A 27,258-nucleotide genomic window follows, 5' to 3' on the forward strand; every position below is an offset into this window, starting at 1 on the left:
TGAAACTGAAATACCTAGAAAGGTGAACTGAATCTTTGGGCCTCTAGAAATAATGCAAGCCTGAAAATGAAATACCTAGAAAGGTGAACTGAATCTTTGGGCCTCTATAAATAATGCAAGCCTGAAACTCAAATACCTAGAAAGGTGAACTGAATCTTTGGGCCTCTAGAAACAATGCAAGCCTGAAATTGAAATACCAAGAAAGGTGAACTGAATCTTTGGGCCTCTACAAATAATGCAAGCCTGAAATTGAAATACCTAGAAAGTGACCTGAATCTTTGGGCCTCTAGAAAGATTTATTACCTCGTCAAGCAGCATCAAACAATTCCATGCGTGCACCACAAATCTATAGCAAGTTTGATCAGGATCTACTTTTCCAAATCAGAATTAGCGCTAGAGCAAGCAATATCAATGATATGGCCGTGAGACAGAGAAGGAACGAACAAACTCACCCCTCTCGCGACCTCCCTGGTAGATGCGCCACCGCCGCGCACGACAGAGGGAGAAAAATGACTGGTGAAGGGGGATCGGGGCGACCTTCGAAGGTCGGAGGGAGAGGGCGACCGGAGTAGGGTGACGGAGGCAGGAAGGAGAGGGCGGCCGGAGGAGAGAGAGGGCGAGCGGCGCTTGGGCGGGCATCCCTATGGGGAATAAAGAGGAGTCGTGCGAGAGGGGTGGGGGGTGGGGGAGCGATCTGGTGCGGGCATGTGAGATTTTTTTAGGGGAGCGATCTGGTGCGGGCAGGTGAGATTTTTTTAGTTCTCTTTTAGTGGGCCTAGGATAACTAACCCAATTAGAACCTCTCCACCGGGCTAGTTTTTTTAGCTGGGTTAGAGCAAACTAGCTCAAACTAACCCCTCTTGTTTTGATAATTTGAGGCTATTTCAACCCAAACTAGCTCTAAGTCAGGGATCCAAACAAAGAGGAGTGTTACAATACATGCTACAGTGTGGACCGTAGCACATTGTTTTTTATTGCCATATCACCACATTACTGTTTTCTACTGCTGGTTCACTGGGCTACCGTGGTTCGCACGGCTGGTTCACTGGGCTGCCGTGGTTCGCACTCCTCCGACCTGAGTAGTAGGAGTAGTATAGTACTAGTATATACCGCATCATTCTTTGCTCCTTCTTACTACTCCGACATGTGGGAGAGCCAGCATCCGGGTCAACGTGTCATGCACCAGATTAGAGCGCGGAACGGAAGGGGCGCATCACCCCGGTCGGAGCGCCAGTAATTCATGACTATAGTGAGTGGTCATATCACAAGTCTTTCCAGCAGTAACGCCGTCAAATCGCACAGCCCCACTCGCTCACCCTCCTCGCCTCTCTGTCAAACCGCCTACCCGAAAACTGCCGCGCGTACTGCCCCGGAAAAGCCCCGCCCTCAACTTTAAACTACGCGAAAATAGTTCGAGCTTGTTCGTTCTATATAAATACAGTACTTACTGTATGTTTATTCACCCGTGGGGTTGTTCAATGAATGGAGGGGCGGGGAGCACAAGTGAACAATACTACCTCTGTCCGGGTTTATTGGTCCCCATTGTATTTCCTGCCAAATTTTGACCATAGATTAAACTAAGAAAATGTTCACGCATGTCACCAAACATTATATTTTTCAAAACTATGTTCAAATACGAATCCAATGAGATAATTTTTCTTGACATGCATTAACATTTTGTTAGTTAAATCTTTAGTCAAAATTTGGCACAAACTATAAAAGGGACCTATAAACCAGGACGGAGGTAGTACTGTAGTAGTAGTAAGTAGGAGTCGTAGAGTAGTCACCTTAAATAGAGAGTTTCTTTTCTTTAATGCCACGTACACAAATTGAAACACTTGTTGTGGAGAGAAAAAATATAATCACTCCACTATATATGGACGCAAGGGCTTGAGCGCTCGCTTTACTAGGGTTGCTCTCTTCATTCTCTCATCCTCTCTAGATATAAACAAGACAGCGGTAGCAACATTTTCTCTCTCCTCACCGCTGGTCACAGATCCGGCCGGATCCCTTCGGCCGGTGTGTGTAAAGGACTAAAAGGTGCATCGTTCACGCGGTCATCACCGCCGAGGGAGGAACCCCACAGCTGCCGGAGGGGCCCGATTCTCTCCGACACAGCGCCGGCTCGGGAGGTCCTCCGACCCTTCTTCCTCCCTACCGTATTGTCCGCAGATCCGACCTGCCGCCGCCGACATCCCAGCAACCCTCAGGTATAAGTTCTTCGAAAGCGGCCTTGCTCTAATACCCCAGCTCCCCACGTGTCTGCATGTGCATCTTTTTCTACTCCCATCAGCTCTTCCAAAGCCGCCTAAATTTTTAGTATTATTAGAGGTAAAGCTACTTCATGCATTCGAATCTAGGGCTTTGTTCAAACAACGAAGAAAGGGGGGAAAGTTGTAGCATGAATCTAGGACTTGATTCAAAGAGGAAATAATATGGTGAAAGTAGTAGAGACCGGATACCCAACTGGTCTCTTGGTTGAAAAGGGAAATAATGGGAAAACGTAGTACAAACTGGATTAGGAACAGATCTATTATTGGTTGAAAAAGGATAGAAAGTGGCGGCTGGTGGACAAGTCAACAAAGTATGTCCAAGATTAGATTTGCTGCCATCACATAGTAAAAGGCCTCCAGGATTAGATTTGCTACCCTCACATAGTAAAAGGTCTCAGGATTAGATTTGCTGCCTTCACATAGTAAAAGGTCTCAGGATTAGATTTGCTGCTCTCATATAGTAAAAGGTCTCAGGATTAGATTTCTGCCCTCACATAGTAAAAGGCCTCCAGGATTAGATTTGCTGCCCTCACATAGTAAAAGGTCTCCAGGATTAGGTTTGCTGCCCTCACATAGCGTGAACAAGCTCGGCATCACCACTTTATGCCTCCTTGCAGGTACATTGTGCTTATGCGTCCACTGTCGCATGTCCTTATACCAACCTTTTGCTGTTTTTTTGCGGGTAAACCAACCTTTTGCTGTAAGGGCGCATGTAAAATGAAGCGATCACACTGTTAGCTTAGGGACATGTCTAACCAGTGTTACTGTTAATCTAATACCTCCAGTGATAAGATGCAATTAAACTGTGTTACAAATGGCACTCCTGCTATTTTCCCCAGTATGATAAGTAAGTTGCTCCTTTACGCTGCTGAGTGTCCTAGTGTCCCCACGGTCCCATGCCCTTAAACCAACTCTTTAGCTGCTGTTGATTTACTATGTCTGGTAAACAAGCAATGCCACCATTAATGTAATCCCATATCTGAGGAATCTCATTGTTGATCGTAATGCTTCTGGTAACATGAAGCATTGCTGACGTTTTAAAATTTCTATTGTCCTTGCGTGATTGCCATGAACATAATTAAGATGCTTCTTTTCATTTTGTATATGTTTCGTATATTCTTATTGACCAGCAACTGTTTACTTTCTACCATTTTGTGCAGATAGGGATATCCATTTCACCTTGTTGCTATTGTGACCTTTTGGTGAACTACAGAAAACACTTTTTTTGGAATGAGTGTCTAGTGTAGTTCAACTAAAATGTCACGTGGGCAACATCTCTCAATTTTGGTGGAACTGCACAAAATGGTGATTGGAGTTTCCAAAATCTCCATCAAGTTCTGCGGGTAATCTCGTGCAACATTTTATTAGCCTTTGCAAGATGGAGCCATCACTGTCGCCACAATGGCACTTTATTTTAGTGGAACTGCACAAAAGGATAAGAAAATTATAGTTGCACCTTACATGAGCCGGACAGCCAACCTTAATGTTCCTCAATTTTAGTGCAACTACTAAAGAAGAACCTGCCAGCTCACAAGAGCAAGTACTTCTTGCTAGCTGAATGATGCAATCTTTGCTTCATTTCAGGTGAACCGCAGAAAAAGGCGCATGAATTGAATCATGGAACTCCAAGCAGACCTCATCCTAGTGGACCTGGAGGTTGAGTTCAAGGAGGCCGCTATTAAAGTGAAATCATGATTTCCTGTCTCCTTGTTTGTGCTGTGCAAACATGCTGTGCAAACGGGAATACTCAACTACAGATGTTGTGATGGTCAAGAGCATTCGCCAAGTTCTTCGATTGTATGACATGGCTAGCCAAGATGGATTTAATCCCGATATTCACTTTATCAGAAGGCTCTAATGGGTTGGTTCTGAATCTTGCAAGCTGGGAATCAATGAGATGTGTAGGCATCTTTGTTGTACTTATTATTTGAATCTTATTTGTTGGTTCTGAATCTTGCAAGCTGGGAAGCAATGAGATGTGTAGGCATCTTTGTTGTACTTATTATTTGGATCTTATTTGTTGGTTCTGAATCTTGCAAGCTGGGAATTAATGAGATGTGTAGGCATCTTTGTTGTACTTATTATTTGGATCTTATTTGTGGGTTCTGAATCTTGCAAGCTGGGAATCAATGAGATGTGTAGGCATCTTTGTTGTACTTATTATTTGGATCTTATTTGTTGGTTCTGAATCTTGCAAGCTGGGAAACATGGCATGATGATGCAGAGGACAACAACCATAACAAACAGTTCAAACTTGGTAGTATTATCTTTGTGAAAGTGCGACAAATGTGCTGATCGTGTGCGTCCTAAGAATAATAATTCTAATTATTGTGCATGTTGATCCCGTGGCACTGATAGAACGAGCCAATGCATTGCTTGTTTTAAGTATAAATTTCTATTAAAGCTAATTAAATTTAAGTAAAGTGACCACTAACTCCTGTTATTACAATACCAATACAGACCCCCTCGTGAACCAACGTGTGGCCGGAGTAGGTTTCTTGATGGCGGCGTTTGAATGCACCGAGGATGCATCTTCTGCCGGGTGTGCAGCGAACGAGGGAGGGGTAGTAACTGTTGTCGCCTGTACACACTCAGCTTACTGTTGAATCCAGTTCCCCAAGAGCTGAAAAACGAATTGCTGCCACCGCCTACACACTCGTTCACTCAAAGAGACTCCAATGGCGATCCGAGGGGTGAGCCTGCTGGATATGGACTTCAGCAAGGAGTTAGTTCACCGTTCAGTCCTATGGCTGCACCAAGTTGAATGTGATGTACACCAACGATACAGACTCGGTGAAGCTCTGCCTCGCCTCAGTCCTATGGCTGCACCAGTTCTGGAGCATACGCCCGTTTCATCGGTAGCGCCGACTGAACCTTCTCTACGGTGGAGAGAAGGAAGAACGTGATGATTCGGCCATCTGGTGCAACAAGCTTGTCGACATCCAGAAGCAATACAAGATCATCAGCAACGGGCAGGAGAAGGACTCCGTGGTTGACTTCGCTGAGACCATCATCGACCCCTGATACGCCAACATGAAAGAAGACGACCTGAACACATGGGAGGTACCTCTGAATCTAGCCTACATAACCTACGCGGCCAAGGACGCATACGCATGCTACGACATGTATAGGCAGATCTTGGACATTAGGGCGTGTCTGCTTCCCGTAACCAACGAGTACACGGACAGCCGCAGCGTCATGATCAAGCGTGCCAGGAAGGTCTAGATGTTGTACTTTATCTGTTTATAAGCACCTTTATCATCTGAGTGTTTCATGCATTAGCCTATGTGTCGTAATTATCTGTTTTGTCCGAAATATTTCTTTTAAGAACCCATTAACCAAATTGCTTTTTAGTGGCTATTTGCTAATGTATGTAAACTAGTTCACTTGTCCGTAAAAAAAAACTAGTTCACTCGGCTGCCGTACTTTGAATCTCCTTCCTCCCAACATATTCCTCTCCTCAGGTGGACCCAGCAGGTCTCTTAATTTTCTCCCACTTTCTTTTTCGATGTAAACTGAGTTTTCTCCCAGTACTTTCCCCTAGAACCAACTCAATTGTCCCACGTCTAGCCTAAAAAATAATAATACCCCACATACTATTTACTCATCAAATTAAAATGATATTTTATTTCGTAAGTTGAAAGTTCTTACAAAATAATAATAGTAATTGTTTATATATAACTTGCCAAGTTAACTCCTAGTGACTGCGTACATAAGCTAGCAAAGATTTTACTGACGTGCAATCATGTGTTTATGTTTTTATAACATTTCTCCGTCTAGCCCAACATGATATTTTCACCCAGCCCAGCAAGTCCACGGATTTCAAGAAAAATGCAAATGGGATTTAAACGGGCTGCATAGATGCTACATCATTGTTTCACCCAGCCCACCAAATGGACTAAAAAAACAAATGGACTCGCTGACATGTGGGCCAGTAGGTCAAAGCCTAAGAAGGCGTTGGATTTACATCCAAGGGCCGATATTCTTCTTCAATCTCTCATCTTCTTCCCCCAGCGCTGCCGGAATCGCCTGCTCCAGCCTTCGGCATCCAGCAACGTTGTTTTGCGCTCCTCAGCGAAACGCTACCCCGCCGACGGTCAGGCCATCCCTCCACTCCGCACCTCCTGTTATTCTCTGCCGAGTGTAGGCCCACCCCGCACCCGAATCAGTCAAGTTTCCCACTCCTCTCCGTCTGCGACTCCACTGCCGCGTCTTACCCATCTTCAGGTCGTTCCAGTCTGGGGCCTTGCCGTTGTCGGCGTTCTGGGAACGGGGGTCCCTAGACTTGCCTGCCTGCGGCCTGCAGCGTGGCTCAAGGGGCGGCCCAGCACGGCCCATCTTCATCAACACGAGCTCAAGACCCTCGCGAGGGGCCAAGCCTCGTGGGGTGGACGACAGGAAGCTTCCTCAGGAACGGCCTCGTCAGGCCGGCTCGCAAGGAGGCGGAGAGATCAAGGCGGGGTACCTCACGAGGTGCCCATGACGCAAGCCATGACGACCAAGGGCACCAGGCGGGCGCCAGCCCGTGCAGTGTCCTCCTTTCCTCTTTGGTGCAAAGGGAGCAAGCGTAGGCGAGAGCATCAAGCAAAGGCATTAGTTTCGGTGCAACAAGACCAAGACCGTCGCAACGGCAGGAAGGAAGTCATTGTGGAGCCCAAGCCGGCGTCACCACCAGAGCCTTTGACAGGCGAGGACCAACTTTAGTCAGGATAAGTGTACTAGATGTTCCCCTTCAAAATGGCCAATTGTTGGCACCCTTCCCGCTCAATATTTGGGAAGAGGCCCAGGGCCTTTGCCTATAAATAGGACTAGCCGCCCACAAGGTAGGGGGATGATCATCATCTAAAAACCAGCAGGAAGAGCGACTGAACTCCCCCTAGCAGTTCATCGCACCAGCCAAGAGCAGACCCTCACGAGGCTGTTCTTCCTTGTATTGTTCATCATCAGCCCAAGAGGCAATCGACCACACCACAAACTAGAGTAGGGTATTACACCAGAATGGTAGCCTGCACTAGTATAAACCCTGTGTCTCTTGTGTTGTTCCTTTCATAGCTTAGATCCTAGCGAGGCGACGAGGTGCAGGTAGGTAGAGGGCGAGATCTCCGCGCGCACCCCAGTGTTCGAACCTAGAGGGTCTGCCGGAACCCGAAATCCTACATTTGGCACGCCAGGTAGGGGTGCACCGGAATTCGTCTTCCGTCGCCCTGTTCTTCACCAACCACCGCATCCATGTCAGACGCTCGTCGGGCCCACGCCGAGCGCCGAGCCGCTCTAGCTTCCCGCATCGCCCAGACGGCCCCTGTCGGGGGCCGCCCCCGCCGTTCCCCGTCTCCTGCCGTCAACGCTGCCACCGGCCCGGCGGAGAACGAGCAGCAAGCATCGTCCCAGCATCCGTCCGTGAGGCGAGACGGCCGCACTGCTACTCCCTCACTCACCCCAGCTGGTTCTTCATCCCGCGCACTCCGTGCGCCCATGGAGGCTCGAGCTGCGCTCATCACGGCAAACGAGCTCATGCGCTACCGCCCAGTCGACGGCGTCTAAGAAGAGTGGCTCGACCGCGTCGCCAAGCTTGTTCTTGCCGCAGGGGGTTCCCACGTGCCGTCCATCTCACTGCACCGCGCCCCGCCCTACGCGGGCGATGAAGCTCCGAGGGCGCCTCAGCCGCCTCCCCCTCAAGAAGGCGCCCTGGCCCCAAGGCGCGTGGCCCCTGGGCGGAACCCACTCCGTCCGGCGCCAGCGCGGCAAGAGCAGAGTTGCCAAGAGGTCCCTCGTCCCCAAGAAGTTGCCCGGGTGCTCCCTGCTCCGGCCCGTCGCGACCACGCTCTTGTTCCAGCACGCCAAGACCCCACGCTGCTCCCAGCTGCAGCACATGGGGACCCGCAAGACCAAGCTCTTCGTCACCAAAGGCCTCCCGTGGCCACCGCAGGCTGCCGCGCCTTCACCACCGAGCTGCGCAGCGTCGCGTGGCCCGGCAAGTTCAAGCCAGACCTGCCTCCTCGCTACGACGGCATGGCCGATCCTGCGGAGTTCCTCCAGCTCTACGAGCTAGGCATCGAAGCCGCCAATGGGGACGAGAAGGTCATGGCGAACTGGTTTCCAATGGCACTCAAGGATGGGGCCCGCACCTGGCTCCTGAACTTGGCTCCTGGCACGATCTCCTCCTGGGACGAGATGCGCACCCGTTTCATCGCCAACTTCCAAGGTACTCGCGACCGGCCACCTGCCGTGAGCGACATGCGCCGCATCAAGCAGCAACCAGGGGAGACCCTGCAGAAGTACATCCAGTGCTTCAACAACGCACGCCTCAAGATTCCCAAGGTGACCGAGGAGGCCATCATCTCAGCCTTCTCCCACGGTGTGCGTGATGTCAAGATGAAGGAGGAGCTGGCGATGCATGAAGATCTGTGCACTTCCTTGGAGCTGTTCAACTTGGCGACCAAGTGCGCCAGGGATGAGGAAGGGCGCCTTTCCCTCCTCGAGCTGCCAGCCGCAGACCCAGAAGATAAGAAATCCAAGGCCAAGGACGTGAAGTGCAAGGGGGCTACCGTGCTCGCGGCAGAACCAGACACCAAGCGGGGCAGAGATCAGCCCGAGCCTTTCAAGGGCAGCCGGTACTGTGTGTACCACAACCTCCACACCCACAACACCAACGAATGTCAAGAGCTCCGAGCCGTGCGAGAAGGGAGGATCGGCCGACGCCCCGACCACAATGACCGAGGTTACGGTCGAGGAGGAGGAAGGAACACAGGACGCTGGGAAGACCGCGGCCCTCGCCAAGGGTGGCGCGACCGACCTCGCGAGGATCGCTGGCAAGGGCAGCCTCGCGAGGGAGACTGGGGGATCAGCCTCGCGAGGATCGTCCGCAAGGAAACACAGGCCTCCCTCCACTGCCGCCACAGCCAAGGAGAAACGAGGACCATCATCAGGATGAGGGGGCTGGGGGCTTCCAGGAGCTGCGCGCGATTGCCTGCATCCTGGGCGGAGCTCAAGCCCCAGCCTCTCAACGCATCTTCAAGCAGTTCGCCCACGAAGTAAATGCAGTCCTCCCCAAGCTCGAAGCCACGCGCCCCCTCAGGTGGTCGGCGTGCGCCATCACGTTCAGCTCAGCAGATCAGCTCAAGTGCGCGGCCACATCCGGAGTCCTCCCGATGCTTTGCTCCCCAGTCATCAGCAACGTGCAAGTCACCAAGACCCTCATCGACGGCGGGGCAGGGCTCAATGTCCTGTCCGTAGAGACATTCAACAATTTCCAAGTGCCTTACAATCAGCTTCAGCCAACCAAGCCTTTCTCTGGAGTCACCGATGGCTCCACGGTTCCAATTGGGCAGGTCCGCCTCCCTGTCACCTTCGGGGCACGCAACAACTACCGCACCGAGCTCATCGTCTTTGATGTCGCCCACATTCGCCTGCCATACAACACCATCCTCGGGTACCCAGCTCTCGCCAAGTTCATGGTCGTGACTCATCACGGCTACAACGTCCTCAAGATGCCAGGAAGCGGTGGAGTCATCACGGTGGCTTGTGAAGAAAGAGACGCAGTGTGCTCCCTGGAGCGAGATTTTCAGGCCGCATCACTTGAAGACCCAGATCGCGGGAGCGGGAGGCTCCCTGAGACCGCTCCCAAGAAGAAGAAGACATCACCAGGCCCTACCCCTCAGGGTCTACGCCTGCTCAGGGGCACCTCCTTCTGTCGCATAGGAAGGCGCGCCCGGTGCCCTCCTCAAGCAAGGCTCGGGGGCTCCCTCCTGGAGGGCCACCGACCTTGCTAAGGTCACGAGGGAGGCGCTTGGGCACCAATTGGAGGCGTGTTTCAAAGCACGTTTCCCTCAGGAAGGAGCAAGGCAAGGAGGGCCAAACCCTCAGGAGTTCGTCAGTCAGATCATGCAGGAGTTGCAGGAGTCAAGAGTCATGAGTGGCAGCCGCCGCTTACCCGCCGCAGCTCCCCATCCAGGTGAGGATGGTGGGCTGCGCATCTGCATCGACATCCCAGGGCTCAACCGAGCCGCCTCTCAGGAGCGCTTCTGGCCCTCACGCACGGGGTGCTGCGAAGGCCCACCCCACAGCTACGTTCGCATGCCCTACGGCTTGCCGAACGCGGCCGCCACATACCAGCGCCTCATGAGGAGCATCCTGGAGGCTCAGGAGGCCAGGCGCTCCGCAGCCCTAGCGGAGATGGAGAGGTCCCACGAGGAGCCACCAGCGCCTCCGGAACCTTCCGAGGCTCCTGGGCCCGGGGGCTCGTGAAGATCGGCTTCCGCAGCCCTCGACGTCTGCTACTTCAACACCCCTTCGTCTTCAATGCTATTAGGTGACATCCTTCAAGTTTCGTTTCCAGCTGGGAGCGCCCCTAGGGCTGCATTATTCCCAGGCCGCGTGGGTCCGTCCCTGCGGCATGTATCCCGTTTTACTTTATGTTCCTAGCTTACTTTGTTGGGGGCGCCCCTCGGGCTGCATCATCCCCAAGTCGCTCGAGTCAGACCTGGTGGCATGTACCCCTCTTGCGTTTATTTTCGGGCCATGCGCAACACATCATGCTTGTTTTTTGATGCCTGTCCACGGCACCTCATCTTCCTTCATGTCGGCCGCTTGCACGTTAAAGGGGGGGGTACCTAAGCATCGCGACTCATGGGCTCCTACTGGCTCTCCAGCCCTCACCCTCTGGCCTTGTCCACGGCATCGTGACCTGGCATACCAGCGACGGCTGAGACCCGCTCGAGGGCCGGGACCCGAGGATGTAGAGCGTCGGCATCTAACCAAATTTGCAGGAACACATCACAAGTTAAGGCCCAGTGCTAGGCGCAACCCGCCTTGAGGTAGGGCCCTGTGAGTCCCACGCTGGCTCACGGGTGCCCAGATACACCCCGTCAGGCCCTACCGTGCCAGCCACGTGTCAGGGCGGGGCTGTACACGCCCCGGGGGCTCCTCCCAAAGGGGAGCCCCCTCCCACGCACCAGTGGAAGCACCATACTCTGCGCTGGCTGACGACACTGTCGAGGAGCGGCTATGCCCGTACACATACGGAAGCGCTATGCTCCGCGCTGGTGATAAACAACTAAGGGTGGCCCCCAGCCACATCAACCTTAGGGAGCCCAGAGCTCAATGTCTGGCCTCATTGCAATGCCTTCCCTCGGGAGTGCCGCGCGAGGGGGCTGGGCATGGGGGCTGCACCTGGGTCACGCTCAGACGCACGCCACCCAGCCAGGCCCCTCGGGCCTGGTTCGTCGCACGTCCCTCCCCGAGCGGAGCCAAGGTACGAAGGCCGTTTGAGCGTCAAGGGGGACTCCTGAGCATCGCGACTCAGGAGCCTAACTGGACACGTAGCCCCTCACTCCTTAGTTCCGAAAGGCTAATGGCGGTTGAGGTATGCGCGGGGCCGGGCTCTGCAGACGTAGAATGGTAGATAAACCCACACATCTCACCTCCCTACTTGCTGTTCGTGCACCAAGGGGGACTCCTGAGCATCGCGACTCAGGAGCCTAACTTGTCACGTAGCCCCTCACTCCTTGGTCCCGTCCTGGTTTCCGGTCGGGGCTAACGGCGGCTGAGGTATGCGCGGGGCCGGGCTCTGCCGGTGTAGAACATAAGCAAGTAGGAAGGAAAAGCGCAAATCTCAAGGAATTCAAAAGCAAATATTATAGTCCATAACTATTATCACAACACCAAACACAAGTTTAAACGCCTCCCCGAGGCATGATGCATGTTGCAGGAGCCGAAAGCAGAACATGAGCCACAACAGAGTCATTTGTTGGCGGCGGAGCTGCGCGGAGCGGGTTCGCCTTGTGAAGCCGCAGGACCGGCAGCGCCTCGCTTCGGCTTGGTGCTTGTCGGTGTCAAAACCGGCGGATCCCGGGTAGGGGGTCCCGAACTGTGCGTCTAGGCGGATGGTAACAGGAGACGAGGGACATGATGTTTTTACCCAGGTTCGGGCCCTCTTGATGGAGGTAAAACCCTACGTCCTGCTTGATTAATATTGATGATGTGGGTTACAAGAGTAGATCTACCACGAGATCAAGGAGGCTAAACCCTAGAAGCTAGCCTATGGTATGATTGTTGTTTGTCCTATGGACTAAGGCCATCCGGTTTATATAGACACCGGAGAGGGCTAGGGTTACACAAAGTCGGTTACAATGGTAGGAGATCTACATATCCGTATCGCCAAGCTTGCCTTCCACGCCAAGGAAAGTCCCATCCGGACATGGGACGAAGTCTTCAATCTTGTATCTTCATAGTCTTGGAGTCCGGTCGATGATGGTAGTTCGGCTATCCGGACACCCCCTAGTCCGGGACTCCCTCAGTAGGCCCCGAACCAGGCTTCAATAACGACGAATCCGGCGCGTATGTTGTCTTCGGCCTTTGCAAGGCGGGTTCTTCTTCATGCTCCATGTATTTGCCGGATAGTGTCCGGTTGCTTCATAAATGTTGCGCTCCTTGGCTTCCGCGTCCAATAATGGTCTTCTTCCACGCGTCGCACGAATGCGAAAAGCCAGGGTATTTTTATGTTTTACCCCCTAGCTGCGCAAATAAGCTGCCTATAAGAGAGGCGAGGATCCAGATCCAAATCACATCATCCTCCTTCCGCAAGCACTCATCGAGGCGCATCTGACACCAAACCCATTCCAACATGGACAGTCGACGTGGCTCCTCTTCTCGCGCTCCCAACCCTAAGCCAGGAGATTGGAGGAGATGCTCAGTCCCGCACAGCGAGTTAGTGACGCTCCAAGCAGAGGGATATCTTCCCCCGGCCTTCATGGTTCCGTTTCGAGCCGGACTGGCCACCTACAAAGGTGGGAAGCAGGCGGAGAGCGCCCCCAATCCCTCCAAAGGAGAGCGGGTGTGCTTTGTCTCCTACTTAATAAGGGGACTCGGATTTCCTATACATCGGTTTCTCCGGTGGCTCCTGGAGTTCTACGGACTCCAACTTCATCACCTTACACCTGCCTCCATTTTGCACATCGCGGGCTTCGTAGCTCTGTGTGAGCTGTTCTTGGGCATTGAGCCCCATTTTGCGCTGTGGAAGAGGCTGTTTTGCCTCGTACCCCGCTCTCACGAGGGGTCAATATATCAAGTGGGCAGAGCCGAAATATGGCGCATCGCCGGGACCGGATACCTGTCCGGGACCCCGAAGAAGACGTCCGAAGATTGGCCTTCGGAGTGGTTTTATATGGAGGACGCTCCGCTACCGGATCCAGTCCGGATCGGCCTTCCGAAGTTCAGCAACGCTCCCCTGAAGAAGCGCCTAAGTTGGCGCCCACGGAGCCATGATAGTAGCGTCCATTACTTGATGGGCCGGATACGGCTGCTAGCCCATTCCGTATTAACCATGATCGGAGTCATGGCCACATGCATTATGCGTGGGGTGCAGCCGCTCCAATATAGGGGCCACCCCATATGGAACTTCAACGGAGACGCTGACGCCACCCGTCACGGCCGCAAGGGACCTGGCTCAGCCGACGATCTAGTGAAGATCCTGTCCGTCTTGTACAAGGGGGAGAAGGAGGACTTCCTCCGCACGAATCCTCTGAACGGATTTTCCATGAACAACCCTCGGAGCTGGGTAAGCGGTCGCATGCATATCTGAACCGTGCCTTTAAAGGCAATTGTCTTATCGTATGATTTTGACATAGGAACTGCGTCGGGATGTGGAGGGCATAAAAAGCCTAGCCCCACAACCCGAAGACCCAGAAAGGTCCCTTGATCCGGCCTCCAAAGAGGATCTAGACTTAGCGGTGGAACTGATCGACGGGGTGTACCACCAGCTCAGCATAGATAATGCTTTAGTCGTCATTATGGCTGACTACCCCGGTTTGTGTCCGGCTTCCTCGGTGAGTACGACCGAAGTCCTGGCGCTGTTACTTCTTTAATGCTCAGTTCTGACCACCGCGCACCAATGGTGTTCGACAGGAAGTGCCTTTACGGCAGGAAGTCGAGCCCGCGGCGACCGGCCAACAAGGGTCAGTCCGGCCCAGCAGGCGGAAGAGGAGTGCGACGCGAACTGAAACGTTGCCGCAATGGTACGGAGCACCACTATTTTTTAAGGGAAGGATTCCCAGGAGGTATACTAATGCTCATAACTTTTCCAGAAAGAGCGCTCACCGGACAGTGTCCGGAGAGGTTGCCAATCAAGCCTCCGCCAGCCATGCTCCAACGCATGGCCCGGAAGGGGAGGCGAATACAAGGCATGAGTCGGACGCTCCTCCGACGGAGGATGCCGACAGGCTGTCCGCCACCCGGTCTAAGGTGGAGAGAGCCATGAATCACAGGCGTCGCCGGATAGTTCTTCGTGACGCGTGTTTCTCCCTGGAGGCGTTAAATGCCTTTGATGCGGGAAACGCGCACCTCCGTGCCGCTCAAGATGGGTTAACTAGAGCCACGGAGCAGTATGTGAAAGACATACGTGTAAGTAATTTTAATAGTTATATATGCCAGTAGCCCCCGAGACTTAAAATGGTTAAAATAACTGATTTAAGGATCAATTTTTATGCAGGATCTTACGGAGAAGAATACCCATCTATCCCAGGAGCTCCAAGAGTGCAAGGCCCAACTTGAGGCCGCACTGGCCGCCACAGGGGGAGCCATAGAGACCCCCGCTGGTAAGACGTACTTTGAAAAGATAATTAATTAACAAAGTGCGGTGTGAATCTGACAATAATATTGCAGAGGGCGCCGGACTAGATCCGGACAAGCAACAGCTACTGCGTCAGCTAAAGGCTGGAGAGAGGGTGCTTATGAAGGTGCAGCAGGAGAGAAACAAGCTCCAAGATGCCCACACCCAGCTAGGAGAAGAGTTGAAAGGTGTTCGGGCCTAGCTGTCTGGCTCCTTGAAGGAGAATCAGCGACTTCATCGCGGCATTTATAGTAAGTGCTTGAGCAAATTCCTTTGAAAAGAAGAATTCGGCGAGGAATTCGTTTAACAGAAGTATGTCTTTAGGTGTGCTCACAGGTCGCCCTGCGGAGGAAATGCCTGGGTCAACAGGTGACCAACTTCCCGAGCTGGCGCAATTGTTCGAACGTGTTCGGCAGGCGATGAGTGGCGCCGTTCAGGCTTTATGGCCATCCGTCTCCCTACCCGAGGGCCTTGGTGAGCTTGTTGAGAAGCTCCAGGGAGCATGGCGACGCCTCCGTTTGTGGAAGATATCGGCCTGCCGTCAGGGCGCCAGGGAGGCCTGGGCCATGGTGAAGACGCGCTACCCGAAGGCTGACCCAAACCACATGGCCGAGGTCGGACCTGCGGGGCCTGATGGGAAGGAGATCCCTGTGAGCTTGATGTATGGCCAAGTAGAACTGGCCACGAAATATTCCCAACAGGACTGTAAATTAGACAGCCTGTTAGATGGGATTGAGGAGGAGTGCAATCAGTCGGTTTGACGATGTAATTTGAAATGACATGTAAGATGCCTTCTAGCCGGATTGTAGATCGTTTGTCTTTGCGGAACGTTTTGCTTCAACCTCGGGACCCAACAGTCCGGAGTGTGTCCGAATACCCTTACGGTTATAAAAGAACCGGGGCATGCATGGAAACAAGGCATCGGGGTCATAATTGCTTTATCAGACAAGTGCCCAACTAGTTATGTTATATTACATGGTTAGTAAGAAACATCTTCCAGGGAGAATAGTTCCGTTAAGGGTTCCTTTCCCTGGGAGGCATGCCCTAAGGTGCAATGCCGGACTGCGAAAATAGCAGAAAAAGCATCTGGGGGCTTATAAATAAGTAAGTAATAAATCATCTTTCAAGTCACCGACCGAATATTCTCTTAAGAACGCTAGCTTTCGTCTTCACCCAGTCTGAGGTACACATCCGGCTGACCCGGCAGTAACAATCGCAGAGGTGCTCCCTTTACCTCCTAGCCGAACAATCGGGAACGTAGGGGTAAGCACAGGAGCCAGGCAACCCAGCTTGGCCAAAACTTAAGTCATATCGATGCATATAATGGTGAATAAAAGGTACATGCGGAAGTATGACACATGTATTGGGCGTGAAGCCCGTATTAATAAGCTTCTGGTAAAGAAGCCCCTAGGTATAATGAGTGCTAGGAGCACATCAAGTGTGTGCGAACAAAGCGCAAATCAGCCTATAAAAGGTATTGAAAAAAAAGTGGGAAGAAGGAGGGGGACAAGAGACAGTAAAAAATATAAAAAGGAGGACGGGGGAGTGAGACAAACTCTGAGTCCGGTGTTTAGGCGTAGAATCTTCGGAGACGGGCTGCGTTCCATGGGTTCGGCTCGAGTCGGTTGTCAGATGCTTTACGTAGACGGTATGCTCCGCCGGTCAGGACTTGGTCGATGATGAAGGGACCTTCCCACTTGGGCTTACGTTTGTCCTTTTTCTTGTCCGGCAGGCGTAGAACGAGTTCGCCGACATTGTAAGTTTTGGCCCGTACTTCTCTGCTTTGATATCTTCGAGCCTGCTGCTGATAGAACGCAGAACGAGCCTTTGCCACGTCCTGCTCCTCCTCTAAGGTGTCCAAACTGTCCTGCCGATCCAACTCGGCTTCTCTTTCTTCGTACATGCGCACACGAGGTGAGTCATGAATTATATCGCAAGGCAGAACTGCCTCTGCGCCATACACCATGAAAAATGGTGTGAATCCAGTAGTTCGGTTTGGCGTGGTCCGCAGCCCCCAGAGTACGGAGTCGAGCTCCTCTACCCAGTGCGTGTTAGATTCCTTGAGGGACCGCACTAGTCTGGGTTTGATGCCGCTCATGATTAGACCATTTGCTCGCTCGACTTGACTGTTAGTTTGGGGGTGATAGACTGAAGCGTAATCGAGCTTGATGCCCATGTTTTTGCATCAGAGTTTAACCTCGTCGGTAGTGAAGTTCGTGCCGTTATCAGTGATGATGCTGTGGGGGACGCCAAAATGGTGTACTACCCCGGATAGGAAGTCTATCACCGGTCCGGATTCTGCCGTTTTAACCGGCTTGGCCTCAATCCATTTGGTGAATTTGTCCACCATGACCAATAAGTATTTGTGCTTGTGGGTTCCCCCTTTAAGGGGTCCAACCATGTCAAGCCCCCAGACCACGAACGGCCAGGTAATGGGTATAGTTTTGAGGGCGGTGGGTGGCATGTGGCTCTGATTAGCAAAGAGCTGGCAACCGATGCATCGTTGGACTAAGTCCTGAGCATCTGCCCGGGCTGTCGGCCAATAAAATCCTGTACGAAAGGCCTTGCCTACGAGTGCCCGGGCTGCAGCGTGGTGCCCGCTGAGTCCGGCGTGAATTTCAGCCAGGAGATTCCGCCCCTCCTCTTCGGAGATACACCTTTGAAGGACTCCGGTTGTGCTTTTCTTATAAAGTTCTCCCTCATGGACCTTGTAGGCTTTAGATCGCCGAACTATGCAGCGGGCCTCATTTTGGTCTTCGGGAAGTTCCTGCCGAATTAAGTAGGCTAGGAATGCTTCTGTCCACGGGGCAATTACTGCCATTATTTCGTGAGCTGAAGGTGTTATTTCGTTGGTTGAGCCGCCGATTGTGTCAGAATGGTCTGAGTTCGGTGATACAGCTGGCTCCGGATTGTTATTTCCAGACTCCTCTTCCCATAACACGGATGTCTTGAAGAGCCGTTCCAGGAAGATGTTTGGAGGGACGGCGTCTCGTTTCGCGCCGCTGCATGCTAACACATCTGCTGCCTGGTTATTATCCCGGGCTACATGGTGGAATTTGAGTCCTTCGAACCGAGCTGACATTTTTAGGACGGCGTTGCGGTAAGCTGCCATTTTTGGATCTTTGGCATCAAAGTCTCCATTTACTTGGGATATTGCGAGGTTTGAATCCCCGCGCACCTCTAGGCGTTGAATGCCCATGGAGATTGCCATCCGAAGGCCATGTAGAAGGGCCTCGTATTCGGCTGCGTTATTGGAGTCCATGTACATTATTTGAAGTACGTATTGGATTGTGTCTCCAGTTGGGGGCGTCAGGACGACACCAGCCCCCAAGCCAGCCAACATTTTGGATCCGTCGAAATGCATGATCCAATTGGAGTATGCGCCGTACTCTTTAGGGAGTTCGGCTTCGGTCCATTCGGCGACGAAGTCGGCCAGAACCTGCGACTTTATAGCTCGCCGTGGTTTATAGGTTATGTCAAATGGTAACAACTCAATAGCCCATTTTGCAATCCTGCCCGTTGCGTCGCGATTGTTTATAATATCGTTGAGAGGTACTTCGGAGGCCACCGTTATGGAACACTCTTGAAAGTAGTGTCGCAGCTTCTGGGATACCATGAACACCGCATATGCTATCTTTTGATAATGTGGGTACCGGGACTTGCATGGAGTTAGAACAGTGGATACGTAGTACACTGGTTTTTGAAGAGGGAATCTGTGCCCTTCTGTCTCTCGCTCGACGACGAGTACCGCGCTGACAACTTGATGTGTTGCTACGATATATAATAACATAGGTTCGCCCAGGTTGGGCGCGGCCAGGACCGGATTTGTTGCCAGTATGGCCTTTATTTCTTCGAGTCCGGCTGTGGCAGCATCCGTCCATTCGAAATGTTCGGTGCGCCGGAGGAGGCGGTAGAGGGGCAGAGCCTTTTCTCCCAAACGGGAGATGAAGCGACTTAAGGCCGCTATGCATCCGGTTAGTTTTTGTATTTGCTTGAGGTCTTTTGGAATATCCAATTGTGACAGAGCTTGGATTTTGGCCGGGTTTGCTTCAATTCCTCTACCGGATACGATGAAGCCCAAGAGCTTTCTGGCTGGTACGCCGAAGACGCATTTTTTCGGATTGAGCTTAATGTCATATGCTCGGAGGTTGTCGAATGTCACCCTCAAGTCTTCTACTAGAGTTTCGACGTGTTTGGTCTTGACGACCACATCGTCTACGTATGCCTCTACTGTTTTGCCTATCTGGGTAGCCAGACATGTTTGAATCATGCGCTGATATGTTGCGCCGGCGTTTTTGAGTCCGAAGGGCATTGTGTTGAAGCAGAATGGCCCATATGGAGTAATGAATGCCGTTGCGGCCTGGTCTTTCTCCGCCATCTTGATTTGATGGTATCCGGAGTATGCGTCGAGGAAGCACAATGAATCGTGCCCTGCGGTAGCATCGATGATTTGGTCGATGCGAGGGAGGGGGAAAGGGTCCTTTGGACAGGCCTTGTTAAGGTCTTTAAAATCGACGCAGAGGCACCAGGATTTGTCCTTTTTTGGTACCATTACTAGATTGGCTAGCCAGTCCGGATGTTTTATATCTCTGATGAATCCGGCTTCTAAGAGTTTGGCTAGCTCTTCTCCCATTGCCTGTCTTTTGGGTTCGGAAAATCGCCGAAGAGCTTGTTTGACCGGCTTGAATCCTTTTAGGATGTTTAGGCTGTGCTCTGCCAGCCTGCGTGGGATTCCTGGCATGTCTGAAGGGTGCCAGGCAAAAATGTCCCAATTTTGCCGAAGGAATTCTCGTAGTGCGGCTTCGACATCAGGACTTAATTGTGCCCCAATGGAGGCCGTCTTTGTGGGGTCCGTTGGATGGACCTAAAATTTGACTATTTCGTCTGCTGGTTTAAAAGAGGTGGACTTGGACCTCTTATCGAGTATCACATCGTCCCTATCCACCGTGGAGCGCAGCATGGTTAGTTCCTCTGTCGCTAGGGCTTCGGACAGTGCCTCTAAGGCCAGTGCGACTGTCTTATTTTCAGCGCGGAGTGTTGTATCTGGATCACTGGCAAGAGTGATTATCCCATTGGGTCCGGGCATTTTGAGCTTCATGTACCCGTAGTGGGGTATAGCTTGGAAGATTTTGAATGCCTCTCGTCCTAACAAAGCGTGATATCCGCTGCCGAATGGGGCCACTTGGAACGTGATCTCCTCGGACCTGTAATTGTTCGGTGAGCCGAACACTACGTCTAGTGTGATTTTTCCTGTGCAGCGTACTTCTCGACTAGGCATTATCCCTCTGAAGGTTGTGCTGCTTCGCTCGATGCGGCTCCAGTCAATATCCATTTTTTGAAGGGTTTCCTCGTAGATGAGGTTTAATCCGCTGCCGCCGTCCATGAGTACCTTGGTAAGGCGAAAGCCGTCCACTATCGGACTGAGGACCAATGCGGCTGGTGCTCTAGCTGTTCGGAATTTAGGTTCATCGCTGGCGTTGAAGGTGATAGCCGTGTCACTCCATGGATTTGCTGTTGCTACTTGGTAGACTTCGGCGAGGCTGCGGATTGTTCGTTTTCGCATGTTATTTGATGCGAAAGTCTCGAAGACTGTTAATACCGTACCGGTACTGCTGGGCTGTTTGCCCGGGGCTAAAAAGCCTTCGCCACTTTTGGCCACCTGCCGTAGTATCCAACATGCTCGAAGGCTGTGTGTTGGAGTCGCGCCTTCCGTACTGTGGATTTTGCAGGGTCCGTTGAGCCAGCCCTCCAGTACGGTTCCATGCCCTTTAGGGGGTCTTTGCTTTTTGGTTTTTAACCCAGGTGCTTGAGTATGGCGCACCCTTTTACTTCGGACTAGGGTTGTGGTCAAGGTCGGACTGTCCCAAAACCTAGTTTCGGTGTTCCTGGCACTCTCTACCGCACAGTATTTTTGTACGATAGTCGCTAGGTCGATGAAGCGTGTAACTTCGCGACGACTTATGGCATTCATGATTCCTTTGTCCGTGCAATTGTTGCAGAAAATTGAAATCACGCTTTCTTCACAGCAGTCCTTTATCCTGTTCATAACCAGGAGGAATCTGGCCCAGTAATGATGTACTGTTTCATCGGGCTCTTGCCGTATTCGAGATAGATCGCGTATGTTTGGGTGGGCGGGTGGAATCAAGTTTGGAACCCCGCCCGATCTGAGGCTCAAAGGCCAAGAAGTTTCCGGATTTGGAAGCTTGACTTGCTGGATGCTTTCCAACGAATCTAGTCCGATGCCTGACTCTAAGTTCAGTATTTGATTAGCGTCCGTCCCTTCGCGGGAATCCGGCTTGGAGGGATCGGGAATCCGGACATAGTTGGTTTTCAACGTAGAAGAAGGGTTGCCGCATTGTTCCTCTACCACGACAACGTGATGGGTGGCCTGAGGAGAGTTAATCTCTCTCGGATCGGGTTTAAGCCCAATCTGATCATAGTCTGTAGCGACTCCCAGGGCGGCGATGCGATCCAAGAGCTCGTTTACAGAGGAGAGCTCAATCAGATCTAACTGCTCGGCGAATTCTGGGCTGATGTGAAGATCGCTTTCGATGACCTGAGAGGTCATCGTCAGAGCGGTGGCCGAACAGGCGGTCATAAGAGAACCACCTAGCCGGGCAGTTTGGCCGGCGGCCAAAGCTCTCTTGACGATGGTGCCGTCTTTAAAGACGGGAGAAGGCATCCTTCCTGATCGCGACGGCACAGAGGAACTCTCAATGAAAGCACCAATGTCGGTGTCAAAACCGCCGGATCTCGGGTAGGGGGTCCCGAACTGTGCGTCTAGGCGGATGGTAACAGGAGACAAGGGACACGATGTTTTTACCCAGGTTCGGGCCCTCTTGATGGAGGTAAAACCCTACGTCCTGCTTGATTAATATTGATGATGTGGGTTACAAGAGTAGATCTACCACGAGATCAAGGAGGCTAAACCCTAGAAGCTAGCCTATGGTATGATTGTTGTTCGTTCTATGGACTAAGGCCATCCGGTTTATATAGACACCGGAGAGGGCTAGGGTTACACAGAGTCGGTTACAATGGTAGGAGATCTACATATCCGTATCGCCAAGCTTGCCTTCCACGCCAAGGAAAGTCCCATCCGGACACGGGACGAAGTCTTCAATCTTGTATCTTCATAGTCTTGGAGTCCGGTCGATGATGGTAGTTCGGCTATCCGGACACCCCCTAGTCCGGGACTCCCTCAATGCTGAAGGCCCGGAACTTCACCAGCAGAGCCTCCGCATGACCATTCACGGCCTCAGCAGCGGCAGTGGCAAGCTTGCCGCTCGCTGGCTCCAGCAGGCTGTCGAGGTCGACGTTGGGATCGCGAAGGTAGACGTGGGTATGGACCCGCGTCAGCGCTGCAGAATACAGGACACGCGCATCGGCCTCAGCCGTAGGGCCAAGGCCAAGGGTGAAATCTTCAAGAGCACAGATCAGGAAGGGGAGCAGCTTGGCGGGGCCATCCTCGGCGCCGGACAGCGGGCTTTCCAGGCCGCTGTCGTAAAGCGACCTCAGCAAGCTGCGAGCCTTCACCTAAGGCCTCGTGGTCCTCGGCGAGGACCCGCGCCTTGCCGTCCATCTCGACCTTCCTCGCCTCCAACTCCTGCTCCAGTGTGCCCAGGCGGTCACGACGCTTGTTAAGCTTGGCGTCTCGGTCCTTGACGGCCGCCTCACGAGCCTTCATGTCTTCCTCCTTCTCTTGGCGAATGCGGACCTCCTAGGCAAGCTGGTCCCGCAGGCCCAGCAGCTCGCTCTCCAGTGCCTTGCAGCGACCTCGGGAATCGGCCACCTCCCCCAAGGCGGCGTCGTGAGCAGCCTTCGCCCCAAGGACGGCCTGCTTCTCCTCGCCGCAAGCCGTCGAGGCCTGAACCAGTGCTGCTCGAATCAAAGCGTCAGAGCGAATCCGACCAGAAACCAGCTCCAAGCGCCCGGCCACCAAGCAAGGTTCGGCGCCCAGAAGATCTTGCCGCAGCCGGTCCAGTTCAGCAGTAGCACGATCCAGGACAGTGGGAGGAGTCGGAGAGACAACAGTTGGTGGAGTAGGAGGAGAGGACGGCAGCGTAACCACCAAGTCAAGTCAAGATTCGACCTCCCACCAACGTGCGATTTCTGGCGCCCTTGCCGAGGAGGTCTTCGCTCAAGTCAAGACATACCAAGTACCCATCACAAACTCATCTCCCTCGCATTTACATTATTTTCCATTTGCCTCTCGTTTTCCTCTCCCCCACTTCACCCTTGTCGTTTTATTTGCCCTCTCTTTCCCAATTTCCTTCTCTCTCTTTCGCTTGCCTTTTTATGTTTGCTTGCGTGCCTATTTGTCCTTATGGCTTTGCCTAAGAGTATCGACCTCCTTCTTAGAAGGATGGATGAGATTGAATCAAATATTAGAAGGCGTCCCAAGAATTCGAAGTTCTTAGATCTTGATGCTAAATTTTGTAAAAGTGGGATTGGAGAGGTCATGACTTTAAATAGTATTGAACCCACCATCTCGGATTTCAAGGAATTTGATTATGATAATTGTTCTTTAGAAGGTTGTATTTCCTTGTTGCAATTCGTTGGTAATTCTCCTCATGCTTATAGTCAAAATAAAGCTTTTACCAAACATATCGTTGATGCCTTGATGCAATCTTATGATGAAAAACTTAATTTGGAAGTTTCTATACCTAGAAAACTTAATGATGAGTGGGAACCTACTATAAAGATTACAATTAAAGATCATGAATGTTTTGCTTTGTGTGATTTGGGTGCTAGTGTTTCCACGATTCCGAAAACTTTATGTGATATTCTAGGTTTCCATGATCTTGATGATTGCTCTTTGAATTTGCACCTTGCGGATTCCACCATTAAAAAGCCAATGGTAAGGATCAATGATGTTCTCATTGTTGCAAATTGAAATTTGGTGCCCGTAGATTTTATCGTTCTTGATATTGATTGCAATCTTTCTTGCCCTATTATTCTTGGTAGACCTTTCTTAGAACGATTCGTGCGATTATTGACATGAAGGAAGGGAATATTAGATTCCAATTTCCATTAAAGAAAGGCATGGAGCACTTTCCAAGAAAGAAAGTCAAATTACCTTATGACTCTATCATGCGAGCTACATATGAATTGAGTGCCAAAGATGGCACTACTTAGATCTATCTTCGCTTTTATGCCTAGCTAGGGGCGTTAAACGATAGCGCTATTTGGGAGGCAACCCAATTTTATTTGTGTTTTTTGTTTTTGTTCCTGTTTAGTAATAAATTTTGCTTCTACTTTCTGTTTAGATGTGTTTTTATCTTTTAATTAGTGTTTGTGCCAAGTAGAACCTATAGGATAACCTATGATGATAGTTGATTTGATTCTGCTGAAAAACAGAAACTTTGCGCTCACGAAAAAATTCAATAAATCACAAAAACGTGCTTTTGTGTTGATTCTTTTTTCTTCTGATCAATAAAAAAGTTTTCCTGTACTTCCTATTTTGGTAGGATTTTTAGAGTTCCAGAAGTTTGCGTTAGTTATAGATTGCTACAGACTATTCTGTTTTTGACAGATTCTGTTTTTCGTGTGGTGTTTGCTTATTTTGATGCATCTATGGCTAGTATGTAAGGGTATGAACCATAGAGAACTTGGAATACAGTAGGTTTAACACCAAAACAAATAAAGAATGAGTTCATTACAGTACCTTATGTGGGTGTTTTGTTTTCTTTCACTAACAGAGTTTATAAGATTTCCTGTTGAGTTTTGTGTTATGAAGTTTTCAAGTTTTGGGTAAAGCTTTTATGGACTATGGAATAAGGAGTGGCAAGAGCCTAAGCTTGGGGATTCCCATGGCACCCCAAGATATTCAAGTATAGCCAAAATCCTAAGCTTGGGGATGCCCCGGGAAGGCATCCCCTCTTTCGTCTTCGTTCATTGGTAACTTTACTTGGAGCTATATTTTTATTTGCCACATGATATGTGTTTTGCTTGGAGCGTCGTGTATTATTTTAGTCTTTGCTTTTTAGTTTACCACAATCATCCTTGCTGTACAAACCTTTTGGGGGAAGCCCACTTGATTATAATTTGCTAGAATACTCTATGTGCTTCACTTATATCTTTTGAGATTGATAGTTTTTGCTCTAGTGCTTCACTGATATCTTTTAGAGCATGACAGTGGATTAAGTTTGAAGAAATTGCTAGTCTCTCATGCTTCACTTATATTATTTTGAGAGTCTTTTAGAACAGCATGGTATTTTCTATGGTTACAAATTTTGTCCTAGAATGATGAGCATCCAAGTTGGGTATAATAAAATCTACCATAGGAAGTGAATTGGATGCTATGATCAATTTGTTGCTTGATAATTGTTTTGAGATATAAAGGTAGTAATGTTAGGGTCATGCTAGTGGACAATTATGAAATTGAGAAATACTTTTGTTGAAGTTACAAGTCCCGTAGCATGCACGTATGGGAAAAGTTGTGTGACATATTTGTTGCATGAGGTGCTCTTTTGATTGTCTTCCTTATGAGTGGCATTCGGGGACGAGCGATGGTCTTTTCCTACCAATCTATCCCTCTTGGGGCATGCATAGTAATACTTTGCTTCGAGGGCTGAGTAGACTATTGCAATAAGTAGATAGGTTCTTTATGACTAATGTGAGTCCATGGATATACACACACTCAACCTTCCACTTTGCTAGCCTCTCTTATTACCGTGCAACTCTCGCCGGTATTGAAACCATTATTTACCTTACTCAAAACAGCCACCATACCTACCTATTATGGCATTTTCATAGCCATTCCGAGATATATTGCCATGCAACTTTCAATCGTTCTCTTTATTATGACACGTTTCATCATTGTCATATTGCTCTTTGCATGATCATGTAGTTGACATCGTATTTGTGGCAAGGCCACCTTCATAATTTTCATACATGTTGCTCTTGGTTCATTGCATATCCCGGTACACCGCCGGAGGCATTCATATAGAGTCATATCTTGTTCTAGCTTTGAGTTGTAAATCTTGAGTTGTAAATCCATAAAAGTGTGATGATCTTCATTATTAGAGCATTGTCTTGGTGAGGAAAGGATGATGAAGATTATGATTCCCCCACAAGTCGGGATGAGACTTCGGACTTTACAAAAAGAAAAAAAAGGGAAAAAAAGAGAAAAGCCAAAAAAAGAAAGGCCAAAGAAAAAAAGAAAAAGAAAAAGAAAAAAATAAAATGAGTGAAAAAGAGATAAGGGACAATGCTACTATCTCTTTTTCCTCACTTGTGCTTCAAAGTAGCACCATGATCTTCATGATAGAGAGTCTCCTATGTTGTCACTTCCATATACTAGTGGGAATTTTTCATTATAGAACTTGACTTGTATATTCCAATGATGGGCTTCCTCAAAATGCCCTAGGTCTTCATGAGAAAGAGAGTTGGATGCACACCCACTTAGTTCTTTTTGTTGAGCTTTCATATATTTATAGCTCTAGTGCATCCGTTGCATGGCAATCCCTACTCACTCACATTGATATCTATTGATGGGCATCTCCATAGACCGTTGATACGCCTAGTTGATATGAGACTATCTTCTCCCTCTTTTTGTCCTCACAACCACCATCTTTTACCACCTTAGTGTTATGTCCATGGCTTACGCTCATGTATTGCGTAAGAGTTGAAAAAGCTGAAGCGCGTTAAAAAGTATGAAACAATTGCTCGGCTCGTCATCGGGGTTGTGCATGATGGGAGTATTTTGTGTAATGAAAATGAAGCATGGCCTAACTATATGGTTTTGCAGGGATAAGCTTTTGTTTGGCTATGCTATTTTGATAGGACATGATTATTTTTTAGTATGCTTTGAAGCAATATTATTTTTATGTTTTATAAGCTTTTATCTTGATTCATTTGGATCTGACCATTCATGTCACAATAAAGAAAATTACATTGAGAATTATGCTAGGTAGCATTCGACATCAAAAATTCTGTTTTTATCATTTACCTACTCAAGGACGAGCATGAATTAAGCTTGGGGATGCTTGATACGTCTCCAACGTATCTATAATTTTTGATTGTTCCATGCTATTATATTACCCCTTTTGGATGTTTATGGGCTTTATTTTACACATTTATATCATTTTTGGGACTAACCGACTAACCGGAGGCCCAAGCCATATTGCTGTTTTTTGCCTATTTCAGTATTTCAAAGAAAAGGAATATCAAACGGAGTCCAAACGGAATGAAACCTTCGGGAGAGTGATTTTTGGAAAGAACGTGATCCAAAGGACTTGGAGTGCAAGCCAAGAAGCAGCCGAGGCAGCCACGAGAGGGTTGGGTGCGCCCACCCCTATAGGGCGCGCCCCCTATCTCATGGGCCCCTCGGGAGGCCACCGACGTACTTATTCCTCCTATATAAGCCTATGTACCCCGAAA

This window comes from Triticum dicoccoides, chromosome 1B (genome assembly GCF_002162155.2).
Source record: "Triticum dicoccoides isolate Atlit2015 ecotype Zavitan chromosome 1B, WEW_v2.0, whole genome shotgun sequence".
NCBI classification, from domain to species: domain Eukaryota; kingdom Viridiplantae; phylum Streptophyta; class Magnoliopsida; order Poales; family Poaceae; genus Triticum; species Triticum dicoccoides.